The 17,106-nt window shown below is 50.4% G+C and overlaps 1 long non-coding RNA gene across 1 annotated transcript; it reads right to left on the reverse strand.

The window, feature by feature from the left end:
- Positions 1-12,780: 12,780 nt before the first annotated feature.
- LOC118009227 lies at positions 12,781-16,698 on the reverse strand. Its single transcript, XR_004678838.1, has 3 exons — positions 16,519-16,698; positions 14,980-15,087; positions 12,781-13,935 (listed from the first exon to the last, which is right to left on the reverse strand). It is a non-coding gene; the product is annotated as an uncharacterized LOC118009227 (long non-coding RNA).
- Between the last annotated feature and the right edge of the window lie 408 nt (positions 16,699-17,106).

Genomic DNA, 17,106 nt, shown 5'->3' on the forward strand with positions numbered 1-17,106 from the left:
GAGCAGGGAGCCCGATGCGGGACTCGATCCCAGGACCCTGGGATCATGACCTGAGCTGAAAGCAGTCACTTAACCAACTGAGCCACCCAGGCGCCCTGTTTGCCCTGCTCTTCCCCATTTGTTTTACCTTAGCTATTCATCCTGGCCTTTTTTTTTTTTTTTTAAGATTTTATTTATTTGACAGAGAGAGAGAGACAGCGAGAGAGGGAACACAAGCAGGGGGAGTGGGAGAGGGAGAAGCAGGCTTCCCGCCAAGCAGGGAGCCCGATGCGGGACTCGATCCCAGGACCCTGGGACCATGACCTGAGCTGAAGGCAGACGCTCAATGACTGAGCCACCCAGGCGCCCCTCATCCTGGCTTCTGAAGTAGCCTTCTGAATGCCCCTACCCACACACAGCGCAATCAAAGGGCCGTGGTGGGAGCTACGGAGCAGTGCACTGACCCTTCCCTCTCAGCTAAAGAATCTTTCATTTTTAAGCTGCTTGAGAAGCTGCATTTGAGGCAAGTTAAAGCCTCAGAGTCAGAAGACTGGACACTGACCACCTGAGAACACACTCTATTTTAATCCACATGATAGCGTGTGGGAGGTTTGAGGCATGCAGAGAGAGCCGGATGATTTTGGAAACTGGGAAGCTAAAGGAGGCTTCCTCAGAGGAAGAAACCTGATTAAAGGGATAGAAAACAGCTGAGGACGTGCACTGGCAAGCACTTCTCTATAAATAGCAGCTGAGACCCTCCCTAAAGGGAAAGGCCAGGGGAAGGAGAGGACCACAGCCTGGATGCCTGCAGAACTCTGCAGCCTGTTGAGAGTTTCCTGTTAACTGTGAATAATAATGAGGTGATAAACAGACCGTTAGCTGTCTCCTGAAACTCTTAAGTATCAGAGTATATGGGCCGCAGCTGTGAATAAGATGAGTTGTGTCTGTAGGTGGGAAATACATTTTCAAAAACTCACTTAGAAAAACTGACCTTCATTAATTAAAGATAAAGCTGCAAATATATACTCAGGAACTCTATTTCTTCCATATTACTATAACTGGAATATCTCCCTGCATATTTATAATCTGCTTGTCACATGACTCCTCTGCTCAGAACCCCCAAAATCTCCCAGTTGCCTCAGAGTAAAAGCCAAAGTCCTGTAGGAGAATGGAAGACAGGCCACAGACCAGAAGAAAGTATTTACATAAGATATATACGATCAAGGACTTGTATCCAAAATATGCAAAGCACTCCTAAAACTCGACAATAAGAAAACAGACAACCCAACTTAAAAATGGGCAAAAGACCTGAATAGACTCCTCACCAAAGAAGATATACAGATGGTAAGTAAACATATGAAAAGATGCTTCACACCATGTCATCAGGGAACTGCAAATTAAAACGAGAAGCCACTGCACACCTATTAGAATGGCCAGAATCCAACACTGGCAACACCATTCGCTGGTGAGGATGCGGAGCAACAGGGACCCTCATTCACTGCTGGTGGGGATGCAAAATGGTGCAGCCACTTTGGACGACAGTTTGGTGGTTTCTTACCAAATCTAAGATCTTCTTACCATAAGATCCAGCAATTTTGCTTTTTGGGTGAATCTGCTTCACCCAAGAGCTGAAAACACATCCATGAGAAAACCTGAACACAAATGTCTGCAGCAGTTTATTTGCCAAAACCTGGACGTCATCAAGATGACCTTTAGTGGTGAATGCATAAATAGGCTGTGGTGCATCGGACAGTGGGAAACCATTCAGTGATAAAAAAGAAATGATCTGTTAAGCCATAAAAGACACAGAAGGAACTTAAATGCATATTTCAAAGGGAGAGAAGCAAATCTGAAAAGGCTACATCCTGTATGATTGCAACTATATGACATTCTAGAAAAGGCAAAACTGCAGAGACAGTAGATCAGTGGTTGCCAGGGGTTGGCAGAATGAACAGAGAGCACAGAGAATTTTCAAGGCAGTGAAACTACTCTGTATGACACTGTAATGGTGGACATTTGTCCAAACCCACATAGTGCACAACGAAGTGAACCCTGACGTACACTGTGGACTTCAATTAATAATGTATCAGTATTGTCTCATCCATTGTAATAAGTACACCACACAAATGCAAAATGTTAATAGGGGAAAGTGGGAGTACATGGGAATTCTCAGTACTTTCTGCTCGGTTTTCCGGAAACCTAAACTGCTCTAGAAAATAAAGCCTCTTAATTTTTTTTAAGCCAAAGTCCTTATGATGGCTGAGCAGGCCCTGCACAATCTGCTCGCTTGTTCCCCCCTTGAACTCATCAGCCAGCTACTCTCCCCTAGCTCACACTGGCCTCTGCTTTTCCCAGACCTTGCCAGGAAGGCTCTTACCTCAAGACCTTTGCACGGGCCATCTCCCTTGCCTGAAATCCCATCTCCCAGACTTTCACATCACTCCTTTGCTCATATTCGTGGAGCCTTTGTTTAAGTGGCACTTCTCAGTAATGTCTGCCCTAACTGCTGGCACTCCCCACCCCCTCATCCTGCTACTTCTCTCCAAAGCACTTATCGTGGTCTAACAGGCTATGTGATCTACTTGTGCACTCAGTACTTCCACGGAACATTACCTGCGCTCGGAATGAGATGCTCCATATGCAGAGTATTCCGTCTGTCTGGATAAAATGTCAACACCTGGCAGAGCCAAGCATTCAACATACTATCTGTTCAGTAAAAGTGAGGTTGAGCAATGCTGACCGAGCACTTAGGACACAAAAGTAGTATCATTGGTCAAATGTGAGAATCAAATATCTGAGACAGAAACTATTCTTAAAAAACACTTGGAAACATAACCACTGCAGGCAACATGATACAGAGGAATGAAAGCCAGTCTTGGGTTTTACTGTGAGTCTCAACCTTAACCCTTTCTGTCAGGACCGACAGGTGCATCGTACCACTGCCAGCTCAGCCCGGGGCCAGCTGCCGGCCCCCCCTCTCCAGGGCTGCCCACATTCAGCATCCTGTGTGTATCAGGGCATCAGTTAGCCGGGAGCTGCCGAGAGCCGCTCTCTGGTTTCAGCTCTCCTCTCTATCACTAAGGAAAATCGCCAGCTCTTTGTCGGGTTTCCCCCTACCCAGCTGGCCTGCGTCCTCGGGCCTCTCCAGGCTCCCTCCGCCCAGCACTTCATGCGGCTGGGCACAAGCCCCATGTGTTGACTAGGCTGCCTTATATTCGTTTCCTAAGTATCACAAAGGAGCCAAAACAAGCCAATGAAGACCTTGTGGGAGTCTGACATTTCAGGGAGGTGGGGAAGAGGCGCACACGGAAGGAGGCGGAGGAGAGGGACAGGAATGAAGGCAGGCAGCCGCCCACCTGCAGCTGTGACTGTTCTGCCCGTGTGTCTGTTACGCCCAAGACAGCGGCTCCCTCCATGGCCCCAGGCACTTTCCCCAGCTCGGGCTCCGCAAACTCCAGGGACAAGGCCTGTTGTCCCCTGCTTCCATCCTCCGTCCTCCACCGAGGAGCCCATCCAGTTAGTTTTTGTTATTCTCGTTTTCATTTCTGTAATTTCCATTTCTTTTTTGCAAGTCCTGTTTCTTTGCTGAGATTTCCCATTTTTTCATTTGTTTCAAGAGAATCTGTCATTGCCGTTTGAAGCCTTTTTAGGATGGCTGCTTGAAGACATTTGTCCACAATTCCGACGTCCTTTGCCGAAGGAGAAATGGCCGCTGAAGGTCACCTCAGCAATGGCATGTAGGCAAGAAGCTTCCCGTGACCAGCCTTGGGGTGGGGGAGGCTGTCAGAAACTGTCACTGTTTCCTCCACATTCAGTAACAAAATGATTGACTGGCTCCTTAATTGAAAAGCAGAAATTGGAACGAAATCAAGGCACGTGTTCTCGGTATCAGCTGAAGGCCAGCGTGAGCAGCACAGACCCCTCCAGACCTTCAGAGAACAAGGGGTCCCAGTTTAAGGACCACAGGCCCACCACCACTTAGAAGCTGCATCATGAGTCACATGAAGCCCTCACTGAAGAATGGCGCTGCCCAGCTACGTTTTGATGGGGCATCCCAGACTCCTGCCGGAGGCCATTCCCAAACCCCACAACCCAACAACACGGGGCCTTCCTTTTCCCTTAACAGCCTGTGTTGCAGAGAAGCCCAGCCTGAAGTCTCTCCGTAGCCTTCAGTGACTTGCGTCATGTTTAGCCACAGCTCCTCCCAGCCCTAACTCAAAGATTTCAAGGATGTCTCCCTAAGTGCCTCAATTTAAGCAACGCACTCATCAGATCTCATACAGACCTGCTGAGCTTGCTCTCTTCAGAGATGGTTTCTCTTGTTTATACAAGAATGTTCTAGATGCAAAGAAACAGGTGAGGAATCCCATTTTTGAGATAAATTCCAACTGCCCCTTCCAACGCAAGACAGAATTTCTTTCCAGCCTCTCTACCCCCACATTTCAAAAGCCCATAGGGAAGCAGCGTGGGGTCTGTTCGGTCTTGAACTAACAGGCACTAGTTAGGAAGCTTTCCAAGCGTGAGGGGGGCAGCCACATAGGCAAGCAGCCAGTGCTCACCTGTGGAAAAGCCCCCAGGTGATCACACCTCGGTCTCCTGTCTTCTTAAAGGGCCGTGCATACAATCTGGCTGGTCCAGGTTACAGTGTTGCTGGCTGATGAGCTCGGGGGGCTGTCAGTGGTTCTCACACGTGGTCCCCTGGACCGGCAGCATCAGCATGACCTGAGAACCTGTCAGAAACGCAAATTCTCAACACCCACCCAGGCCCACGAAATCAGGAACTCCGGGGAGGGGGGAGGAGCCCAGCAATCTATTTTTCACAAGCCATCCAGTGATTCTGATGAGCCTCAAATGTAAGACCCACGTAGCCACCTAAACCCAAGGCACGAACGACGGGATGCCCCTCATGACCTGGAGACAACCCGAAATGCACATGCTAACATTTTGTACGTGATGGACCACCTCCAGCTGTAAGAGAAGAAAACCAGCCCGACCCAGGAACTGTCAGCCCAGAAGCTCCTCAACGAGGGAGGCTGTGTGCGTGCACACCACACCCCTTCCCTCAACACCCCCACCCCTGCTCCCAAAAACACTCTCCCAACAGCCTCTCAAAGATAAAGGATCAAGGAGAAAAAAATAACTGGTGGGCTTGCTTCTCCCACACATGGAGACAGACCTGAAAAGTGCGTGTTTTACTGCTTCGAATTGGAAAATTAGTACCCAAAAGCTAGACGTTGCTTACATTTATTGTGATTTAGGAACAATATTCCCACTACATAGCATTTATTCACTTTGATCTCTCTTCCTGCATTTATTATGACATGTAACAAATTGTGAGCAGTTTCCAAATGAGAAAGAGAAAGTGAATCCCAGGAGACAACATGTATATTCATAACCTTATAACCTAATACAGACAATCCTCAACTAGAACATAAGCATTCTCAAAACTACATCTTGACATCCCAAAACTGCCTGAACTACGACAGATCTGGACTTTCAAAGGTCAGCTGCAAACAGACGTGGCACAGAGCAGGTGTTTTCCAGCAGTTCCTTGTCAAACGGACGGAGACCAGACATTGATACATTTCAGGTAAGAGGGAAACCTCCGCCTTGCTCAGCGACAAGTGCTTTGCCTCCACTCGCTCGCTGGACTTAAACGAACACCTGGTAAAACACATAGAAAATGAAGGGGGAAATGTGACCGTCGTCTGTCCCTAAAGCCGTGGAAAGGAACACGGTTTTCTCGCATCCTTGTTCAGGCAAAACCAGCTCAAGGTCAACTTCTGTTTACCAGACTTGAAGAGAGTGATGAGCACCATGAGGTCCTGCTCTGCCCCCTGGACAGTGGCCGTGAATCCACACACCCAGCACACGAGGGGCTCTGGCCCAGCAGCCACCCTCGCGGGCTCAGCTCTGCCCCCAACAACCTCTGCCCCCCTCTCTGTCCAGAGCCGTCCCTGCCCTCCCCACTCCACACGGGCGCCCTGGCTCAGTGGCCCATGACCAGGTGCGCACTCCCTGGGACAGTCCGTGCGTGCCTGCGGCCCAGGGACAAGTGCCCATGCCCCACCCTCCCAGCACGCCTCCAGAGCCCTCTGGTTCTCCCTCACACCCACAGCATACTGGTCGTGCTCTTTCCCTGGCTTCCAGTCACCAGGCTCTCTCAGGGCCTCCGCACCTGCTGCCAGGTTCCTCCTTAGCAGCACTGCCCGGGCCGTCCCCGTCCAACTTCCCAAGGCTGGTGCTAGGAAGCTCATCATGGCTACACTTCGGTTCACACCTCTCTCTCTCTCTCTCTCTCTGTGACTCCCAGATTTACATTCCAGCCCCGTGTCCTCTCTGAGCTCCACTCCTCCCATTCACCACTGCATCCATTCCAGACCTGGTACCAAGCCTCAGGCGCCCCCCAGGCTGCCTCTCACACCAGAGACACCCCATCCCTTCTGTGTGTAGCCAGCACCCCAAGGGCAGTGGGGCTCAGAGCTGCCATGCCCGCCCTGGGTCCCCTGAACCCCGTCTGAAACCCAGCTCCCAAAGGCTTCATGACCACCTCCCTCTCCACAACGGGCCGCATCCAGTCTGTTTCCACGCTCTGCCTATTGTTTTCAAAATCCACAACCAACCGTGTCATTCTTCCCTTTAAAACTCTAAAAAACATCAAAATCTTTAAGACCCTCTGCCCCGGCCAGCACTGTGGCCACCCAGGCCTTTCCCCATTCCTCCCTCTTACAGCCCACTCGTCCATCAGCACTCAAGGACCACTTCCAGAGAAGAGCCTTCCCCAGACATCACCTGTCCCACCTGCCAAGTGTAAACCAGGTTCTCAGCTAAAACCTGTTCCTTACCCCCAGCACACGTACCTCAATTTGTAAAACAAATTCATACGACTTCTTTAATGTTATTCTCCACACTAGACAGTCTGCAAGTCTATGTTGTGTCATCCCTGAATCTCCAGAGCTCAGCATAATCCGTGTAGTAGATGTCCAATAAGGATTTGATGAGAAAACAAACAAATCCAGGAACAAATGAGCTCTCAGGGAGTAAACCCCTTCCCCCCATAAAATGCAAGTACACTATTTACCTTTACACATTAAAATTCTATACATGTCTTCTGGATTCACAGTCAGGCTCAAAAGGAGGGGACTGCCAGTAGAATGAACTGAAGCTCCGTTACACACAACAGAAACTTAATGACACACAGGGTGAATACGGCCACGTACACTTAGTGAGCTCTAACAGACGTGCTATGAGATATAACAGTGTAACAGACACACCGTGCTCATATTTGAAGTGCACGATTTGACAAGTTTTGACGTGTACATTGTGAAACCATCACCAGAATCAAGACGAATGTCCCCTCATCCCCAAGGTCTCTTTGTGCCCCTGAAGTGTCCCTAAGCAAGCACTGTAGAGCCCACGGCATTGTCTAGAATTTTATGTACACAGAATCATACAGGGTGTACTTTTTGACCCAGCTTCTCTGCCCAGTATAATTTTCATCCCTCTTAGAGTATTCACTTTTATTGCTTAGTATTAGATAGTATGGATACACCACACTTTATCCATTCACCAGGTGAGAAACATCCGGGCTGTGTCCAGTTTGTGGCTATTAAAAATAAAATTGCAAAAAATAAATTAAAAAAACAAAGTTGCTATGAACATTTGTGCATAAGACTTGGTACAGGCATATTTCCATTTCTTTGAGTCAATACTTAGAAATGGAACACCTAAGGGGCGCCTGGGTGGCTCAGTCAGTTAAGCCTCCAACTCTTGATTTCAGCTCAGGTCGTGATCTCAGGGTCATGAGATCGGGCCCCACATGGGGCTCCGTGCTCAGTGGGGAGTCTGCCTGAGATTCTCTCCCTCTCCCTCTCCCCCACCCAACTCACGCTCTCTCTCCCTCTCTCTCAAATAAATAAATAAAATCTTAAAAAAAATAAAAAAGAAAGAAATGGAATGGAATGGCTAAGCCACTTGGTAGATGTATAATAGTGCAAGAAACTGACAAGCTGCTTTCCAGAGCCGTTATAGGGTTTTCTGTTCCCACCAGCAATGGATGGGGGCTCCAGGTCCTCCACGTCCTCATTGACATGTGGTATGATCAGTCTTACACTCTAACCACTCTGGCAGGTGCACAGTGGTGCCCCGCAGCAGCTTCAGGTTGCATTTCTCTCGTGACTAGCGCCGTCCAGCATCTTTCCTGTGCTGGTCACTTGCTCACTTTCTCTGGTGAAGTGTCTGCTCAAGCCATTTGTCCATTCTTTAAATTGGGTTGTTCCTTATTATTGAGTGTGGAGAATTCCTTACGTATCCTGGATATAAGTCCTTCTTTTTTTTTTTTAATTTTTATTTATTTATTTGACAGAGAGAGACACAGCGAGAGAGGGAACACAAGCAGGGGGAGTGGGAGAGGGGGAAGTGGGCTTCCCGCGGAGCAGGGAGCCCGATGTGGCCTCGATCCCAGGATCCTGGAACCACGACCTGAGCCAAAGGCAGACGCTTAACGACTGAGCCACCCAGGCGCCCCTGGATATAAGTCCTTCTTAATTGTTTGGTAAAATTCACCAGTGAGGCCATGTGGCCTGGAATTTTCTTTATGACAAGCTTTTTAACTACTTTAAACTCTTCACTAGATGTCGGGCTACTAAGGTCATCCATTTCCTCTTGAATGTGTTTTCCATGGAAATTGTACATTTTATCTAAGCTGTAGAACTGACTGGCATAAAAATGTTCATACTATCCCATTATTATCTTTTTAGTATCTGGAGAACTCATAGTGATTCTTCATATTGGTCATTTGTGTATTCTTTCCTTTTTTCCTGATCATTCTAAGAGGTTTTTCAATTTTATTGATTTCCTCAAAGAACTAGATTTTGGTTTTGTTGATCTTCTCTGGCAGATTTGTTTTCTGTTTTACTGATTCCCATTCTGTTCTTTATTATTCTGTTTCATATATTACTTAGAGTTTAATTTGCCCATATTCTTCTAGCTTCTTAAAGTAGACATTGCATTATAGACAACAAAAGCATTATGTGTAAGGTACTCACCTAGCTCACTCCCAGAGTATTTTTTGACAATTCATAAGCAGATGCTTAAGACTCACACAAAATAAAACACAGTTACTATTATTATCCGAAGAACCAACCTTGGATTCCTGACATGGTAGTTACTCGGACCCAATCTAAGCAGATGCACTTTGTCAGAGATGCGATAAATGAACTCCGATTCTTCTCCATTTGTCACCAGGTGACAGGGTGGAAGACACTCAATTCCAGTCTCTTGTCACTTACAAGTACAGTGGTACTTTCTGGAAGTTTAACCTTCACCACAAGCCTGTCCAGAATTTGACCACATCCTACTTAGAGAGCTTATCTTCAAAAGAAACAAAAATGCATTAACAAACAGGAAAACTGTGACCAGAAAATGTCATGTTTCCATGAGAACAAATCTGTGACCAGCACCAGTGTTTATGACTGCCTGAACGAGGCAATTTCTCCAGCCCCACAGAAAAGATGACAATGAGGTTACTCCAGAAATAAAGGCCTGGAATCAGATTCTAGGTGTCCTGATGGTCTCCTGGAGCACCACCAGCAGAGGCCATTCATCCCAGGAAGGCCCTCTAAAACTCCTAATTCTCCGGCAAAACCACTGTAACACTCTTCCTTAACATGACAACAAATTCATAATCTTTCGGCATGCAACAGGCTTTTTCAGAAACCCAGTATTTCTGACAAAAGACTTCTGAATGAATTTGCTAGCTGCAGATGGATACTAAAAAGTCTCTCGTAAACAAAGTATTTTACGGACAGGAAATAGGTGGGAATGCATCTTCTTGCCATAGGAGCTCAGCAGTGAGTCGCACAAAAGTGAGGGAGAAAGGCCGTCGTGGGCCAGAGTATTTACAAATAACCAAGAACTAGAGTGTCTTAAAGAAGGTGTTGCTAACGAATATCATACCGCCACAACCAGACTTCGTTGCAAGAAACTATGCAAATCCAAAGCCAACTTGGAACTGTGGATTCCCATTTTAGGCTGAAGCAATTTAACATAAACTAGAAGAAGCTTAAATTGCTACACTTTGGTTCTGGGTTACATACACCTTGTTTGGAGACTATATTAAGAATATTTCTGACCCGGGGCGCCTGGGTGGCTCAGTCGTTAAGCGTCTGCCTTCTGCTCAGGTCATGGTCCCAGGGTCCTGGGATGGAGCCCCGCATCGGGCTCCCTGCTCGGCGGGAAGCCTGCTTCTCCCTCTCCCGCTCCCCCTGCTGTGTTCCCTCTCCCGCTGTCTCTCTCTCTGTCAAATAAATAAAATATTTTTTAAAAATAAGAAAATTTAAAAAAATATTTTTGACCCCTCTTTAAAAAGCTGCTCAAAGTGTAATAAAAATTAAAGTTCTGTACAAAATAACAACTTCACTCTCCTGCCTTGGACCCATTACCTATTGCCCCAGCGAGGCTGCACAAAAAGTGAGGCTGCCACGAAACCTCGGTGGCAGGCTGAAGCGAGCGTCTCTTTCTGTCCACGGGGCTACGGGTCAGCCGGCGGTCCTTCGGGCCACGGGTGGGCGTGCTCGGGCAGCAGGGGTCAACCCCGTGTTGGGCAGCAGCTCCGCCGGTCTCGGCTGGGCTCCCTCCAGGGCGGGCAGGCTGCAGCCGCGTCCGGCAGCCCCGGCAAGGACAGCCGAGCCCTCCGCCAGGCGCCCTCCCATCCCCCGGCATCCAGGGCCGGGCCGTCTGCGGGGTGGCGGCAGGTCTGAGAGCGCGCAGAAACTCGCCAAGCCTCCTGAAGCCTCGGCTAGGTCCTAGCACCCGTCACGCCAGCCACAGCCCATGGGCCAAAACGAGTCAAGGCCAGCCTGGGACTCGAGAAGGGAGAAGACGGGCTTCATCCGTGGATGTGAGGGGAACTGCCAGGTCACTCTCCACAGGGCGTGGCGACAGCGAAGCCTGAAGAAGTGGGGCCACTCCTGTAATCTCTGTGCCCTAGGAGGCTGGCCTCTGCGGAGGCCGGCCCCTGGGCATCGCTGCCCCAGCACGGTCCTCGGGCCCCGTTCGTGCACCCTACAGTGTGGGTCACCCTCTGCACACGGTGCAGTACGCACACAAGCGCACGCCACGGGCGTCGGCGGACTCAGCCGCACAATGATGAGTCTGGGCTGGACAGCGTCCTGAGAACTCCTTCACCCAGAGAATCCACAAGCGCTTTACGCTTGAGACCCATGGTTTCTCTTCGGACCCGCCGGAACAGGCGACACGTGCGTTCACGTGTGTCTGTGTGTGTGATGTGTAGGCCAGCACGCACACAGTGGGAAGCCAATCAATACGTATTTCCACACATCCCATTTAAACATCCCACCTCTCCCCTTGGCCTTCAGAGTCCAGCACACACAGCACCATCCTGCAAAAACAGGGCTGAGAACGACCAGTCTGGGTCATAAAACTTTTAAAATTCAGAGCTAAAGTTCGAAATATAAAAACAGCAGGAAATGAATGTTCCTAACCTACCTGGGGAGAACTGATGGCGGGAAAGGCCAGAAGTCACACACGGGGGACACAGGGCCCCAACACCCTCCCTCCGCGCATGGTGGCGGTCCAGGCCCTTCCGTGCACACGGCTCTGTAAGTGTGAAACCCGAGCCGCCGGCTGGGCCCTCTGGCCCCCTCAGAGCTACAGCAGCCGTGTGCCCAGCAGCTGCGCGGGGCCTGGCGCTCAACACGGGGTCCCGGAAGCCAAATTCAGTGGTCCCACCAGCCCGACAATGGCGGTCTGTCGGCGGGGAGGGGAGGGGCCGTCAGCCCCCTAAAGTTGCAAGAATCTGCCCATTGTGAGAATTAGAAAGTATTCCTGGATTTGAGCGGCCTTGAGGTTCCAATCCTGGCTTACAAGTTTTCCTGGCCACAGCAGGAAACGTTTTCAGGGTCATTTCATAAAATAATCACACCTACTGTGTACTGAGGACCTACTCTGTGCCCAGCACTGCACGAAACCCCTCACGTCCACGCCCTTACCCCCTTAATGACCCTATTGCCCCAGGAGCCCATTCCCTCCAGGCAGGCATCATTAATCCAGTGTTTGGGTGGAAATTAAGACTCCAAGAAATTAGAGACGTTGCCCCAGGTCACACAGCAAATGGGGGACTCTGGAACACATATGGGGACCACCCCTCTTAAGAGTGGCTCTGGGAGGGCCCAGTGGGTCTTGGGGGCCCCTGGCAGAGTTGATGCCCAAGAGACGCTGTGTCTTTGCTACCTTCTGCTGACGATGACGCACCCCCGGGCGATTCCAAGCCGGAGGAGCAGAGACGGGCCCTCGGCAGACAGTGTTAGACATGCCCCTGGAGTCCGTACGCATACAGCCCGCGGTTTCACATCTCAGTAGAGACGCACACCAGTAAACCCAGGGTCCGCAAGGCCCGGGAGCCCCTGAGGACGATCAGATGCCAGAGCAGGAGCCCACCGGATTCCTCAGGGCTGACCTCCCGTGAGAGACGAGAACGGGCAAAGGAACGTCCTGACCAGGCGGCAGCCTGAGGGCGGTGCTCTCCCGAGCTACCTGTCCTCATCCCAGGTGTGGCTGAGCTCCCCGCGAACCAGGCAGGAGCGTGGCTCCCATGCCGACAGCCCCAGCAGCAGGCACCCCTGGGTTGGACTCTTCTGCCCCCGAGTGCTGTCTGGGCAACACGGGCACGGCAGGCTGCTGGGCCCCCGTGTTCTCGCCTGGGAGACGGGGGCGACACGAGGTGCGACACGAGGTGCCCCGGAGAAGCAGCTCAGCACCCTGTCAGCAACGCGGGGCACACCGTTTCTTTATGAGAGAGGTATCCAGAGGTGAGGCGGGCGTGCTCAAGGGAAGGAGGGAGGGAGGCCACTGCGGGCACTATTTCTATTAATAGAATGAGGTCCTGGCACAGCACCAACGCCAGACTCTCCCGGAGGACTGAGAGGCCACTGCCCGGGACCGCAGGCCCTCTTGCTCCCCCTGCGCTCCCAAACCCAAGTCAGACGTCCCTGAGTGAGCACACCACGGGCCAGGCCGGGCCAGGCCACGGCGCTAGTGTGGCTCTTGGCAAATCACTCTCCGCGTCCCCCGTCTACACCGAATGCAGGTTTGTCTGCTTTACTGTGGAATGAGCCAACGAATGCAGTGAATTTCCTCCTGCTCTGGGCCTAAAGCCCAAAACAAGAATCGCCCTGGTGCGGGGCTGAGAGAGGACTTTAAAATCATGTGCTTGTTCAAAAGCAGATGTTTATTATTACACTAACTATTCTGGAAGCTTTGTTTCATTAGAAGGAATTTGATAGAACCAATAATTCAGTTTGCAAAGTTTAAAGAAGTCTCCTTAAAAACACAGTCAGGACATACCGTGTTCTGTAAGTTTTCTCTACGAGTGCTTTCCCAGGCGACCAACCGGGATTTACAAACGGTTACAGGGTGTGGGCTTTGGAATCTTGACTCCAGAGCCAGACCCTCGCCAGCACGCCACCCTGCCTGCGCTGACCTCATCCTCAGGGCGAAGGGCCCAGGAAGAGGCAAGCTCCCCACAGTGGGCACTCAGAACTGCTGTCCAGCGGCCACTGACCTCACTCCCTCCCCCACCCAGCCCCAGAAGTCCCAGCACTGATCAGAATGCAGGCCACACATCAATCAGGAAAAAGCCATTTTTCCTCCTATGTCATATCCGAATTCGCTGATTTTCTGCAGACCTGAAGAAGACCACCTAGGGTTGCCAGATGACAGTCTGAGGAAATGCAAACCATATTCTAATCCACATGTCAGAGAAACCGTCAGAGGTGGGGCCGCTCAAACTCCTTAATTCCTGCTCCCTTGCATGTACAGCTGACTTTCTGATTTCGTTTCCTTCGGCCTCACACCGCTCCTGTTTTCACGGCTTCCTCCTGCTGTCCCCAAAGAACCTGTTGGTCCTTTTATCTCCCACAGATAGCATCTGGCACCCTGCAAGCAGGTACGTAGTTAGTAAATTGGGTTCAGATTTATTATGTGACTTACTATGGGTTGGATTGTGTCCCCCCAAATTCCTATGTTCAAGTTCTAACCCCCAGAAGCCCAGGACGTGACCTTATTCAGAAACAAGGTCACTGCAGATGTAATTGGTTAAGTTGAGGTCACACTGGGGTCAGGTGGTCCTAATCCAATGACGGTGTCCTTATAAAAGGGGAGGTGAGGACACAGCAGAGACCACAGGGAACGCCGTGGGGACTCTGGGCATGTGCTGGACCCCCTTCCCCAGCACCTTCCAAGGGAGCGCAGGCCTGCCCGCACCCCGATCCCGGGCCTGCGCCTCCAGGCTGGGGCTCTGTTACGGCCCCAGGACACAGACACCCAGCCTGACAACTTAACCCAATCTAAACACTCACATAAACACCCAGGACATCTAGCAAGACAAGAAGGTAGCAGGACTTTCAACTGTGATCGACAGATGCGGATGGAGGGAGCATCTCCCTGGAGCACGTTACCCATCAGTGCGTGTTCTGTGCTCTGGGGCCCAGGGAGAAAGAACCAGGCTCCCTGAGATTCTCACACTGACTCAAGCAACTCCATGTGCCATGTCCATAAGCAAAACTAAAGCAGTGTGTCATGACTCCCATCACGTCAATGCGTTTATTAGTGATGGTCCGCCCTCTAAAACTTGTACATCTTGATTTCACCCTCTGACAAAATAGTCTAAAAAATGTTTAAAGTGGGAATTCACGAGCTCCAGGTAGCAGGGCTCCCTGGATTCTGCAGCCTTTGTGTGTTCCCATCCCAGGAGGGATGAGTGTGAGCAGGTCAGCATAACGTCCCAGCCGTTACTGGAGAAAATCAAAGCGCAAGAGCTTCATACACGGAGATCCGGGAAACCATGTAATCCCACTTTGTCTCCCCTAGAGCAGAGAAGGTGTCGGCGGCAATAATGGAGAGTGTCTCTTTTCTGAACTGCTTGGATAAAGAGTGTATTCACCGCGCGCCCCCACCACCACCCCCACCCCGTACCCCTACCTTCCGCCTTAAGAAAAGCAGACTGCATCAAGGGGAACCCGAACAGAAAACTTTTACAGTCTGAACCGAAATGAATGTCCTCGTGGTTCTCCGCCCCTTTTACTGGCTCTGAAGTAGAACAAATGAACATAACGCAAGAAGCACATTAGTACATGTTTTCTTGATGAAAAGCACATGGAAACCCGAGACACCCCAAACTTTCCTTCACTCCCTGCCTTCCCCAGCCTCATGGTCTGTTTCCACCTGTGATGCTGCAGGCTACTCACACCACATGAACCAGTCGTCAGGGTGTCCATGTGGCAAACTGGGGTCAAGTGAAGGCCCTTTCAACTCCCCACAAATATTCAGTGAGGTTTCCAAACGCTCACACAGTTGGGTGAAAGCTGCCCCCCGTCTGCTTTGGGGCTCACAGTATTTGGTGTGCAAGCTCAAAGAAACACCTCTGCTTAAGAAATGCAGCAGCTCATGAAACTTCAGAAACCCCAGGTTTTTTAGAGGCTAATATTTTACTCCAAAAACCTACCTTTGAACCAGAGAATCAGGAGCTCTGTCTATAATTTGTGCCTTGACGTGAAACTTGCATTGTGGCAGTGTTAGTCGGAGCCGCGGGGAGGGGGACAGTGGCAGTTGGGCTCCTGCAAGCTGTATTCACTCCTCACTCCTCCCCTCCTTTTAGGAGGGTGGAAGGAGTGCTACAGTTCTGAAAGCAAATCTCAGAATGTACAAGAAAATGATGGTTGAAGTCTGCCAATCAAAGTCATGCAGTTATTAAGCCAAACAACATGCATTGATAGTGACACGTTTTTATCCAGACAGCAGATGAAGTTTCTTAAAGCTTCACTCTCGGTCATGGACGGCATTTTGTAGAAGCATGTTTGGGTGAACTGAGCGTGCATCCTCAGTGCCCTGCAACATCTGTCTTTTATTACCAGACGTCCTGATATCCAGATGGCAACAAAGTATTCTGAGCGCCCTGAAACGGATTCGGCTCCTTGTTCCTCTCTTAAATCATAATTTTATTGTGACATCAGGTTCGCTTACAAGTAACATTTTTATTTCCTGGACAGACAGGCAGCTCTTCACTCTAATACAGATTCTGTTTCCATACATACGTCCCAAGTAAGAAAAATACCTGAAACTAGTATGCATGCAAAATTCATATGAAATAAAACCTTTTCTGACCCTTAAAACGCAGCACCAAAACATGCACAACCTTCTAAGATTAAACGTTTTACTTTTTCAAGTCACCTAATTAACATTTTATTAGCAAAGTGTCCGTGTGCAGTTAGGACCAATACAACCCCATTTAAAAAATTAAAGGTTTTTTTCCCCCTAATTATGCTGTGCTTCAGCTTCTACATTTAACACCTTTTAAGTAACTGTTGATCTTAAGATTCTGCACTGGCAAAAAAAAAAAAAAAAGGATAAAACTGCAGTGTTTCTGAAATACAGGGGTACCTCGTTCTTTAGAAGCACTTCTATGCCCCGGCCCCTGCTTTGTCAGTGTGTGTGAGAGGAAAGCAAACTTTAATCACTCACAGAGGCCAGGGTCAAGGTTCACACTCCAGCCCCGGGGAAACCACCAGCCACGGAGGGAGAAGCAGGGTCTGTGGGACCAGGGATTCTGTTCAAAATCAGGTATGCACCTGGAAACGAAACCTGGAATTGTAAGCCAGCCCCCAAGAGCGCCAGGACTTTCGCGGGTCTGCCATCCTCTGCGCTTGGAGACGTGGGGCATTCTCTCGTGGGGAAGGCAGCAGATCCTGCCACAGGCCGGCCCTCAGCTACTGATTGCCGCATCTTTTAAAAATGCACAGCAATCGGTCGGTCGATCAGGCAGAGGTGAAACTCTCCTTCAGTACCACCGACAAAAACTGCTCAGACAAAGCCTGGGAGGCAGCCGTGCGCGGCGCCGGAGCACGGGTTTCTGCTCGGGTCGCGGCGAGGGGCGACTCCACCTTGGGGCGGAGCGCAGCCGCCGCTCCCCTGCCCCGCGGCCTCCCGGCTCGTCCCCCCGGACGCGCCGGGCCCCGTGTCCAGCCGCACCGCACACAATGGCGCCCCGAGCTCCCGCCGGCCGGGCCTCGCGCCGCCCGCGCGCCCCCCGCGCGCCCCCCGCGCGGGCCG

The sequence above is a fragment of the Mirounga leonina genome, unplaced genomic scaffold (genome assembly GCF_011800145.1).
Source record: "Mirounga leonina isolate KUSES-001 unplaced genomic scaffold, KU_Mleo_1.0 Mir_127, whole genome shotgun sequence".
Lineage (NCBI taxonomy): Eukaryota > Metazoa > Chordata > Mammalia > Carnivora > Phocidae > Mirounga > Mirounga leonina.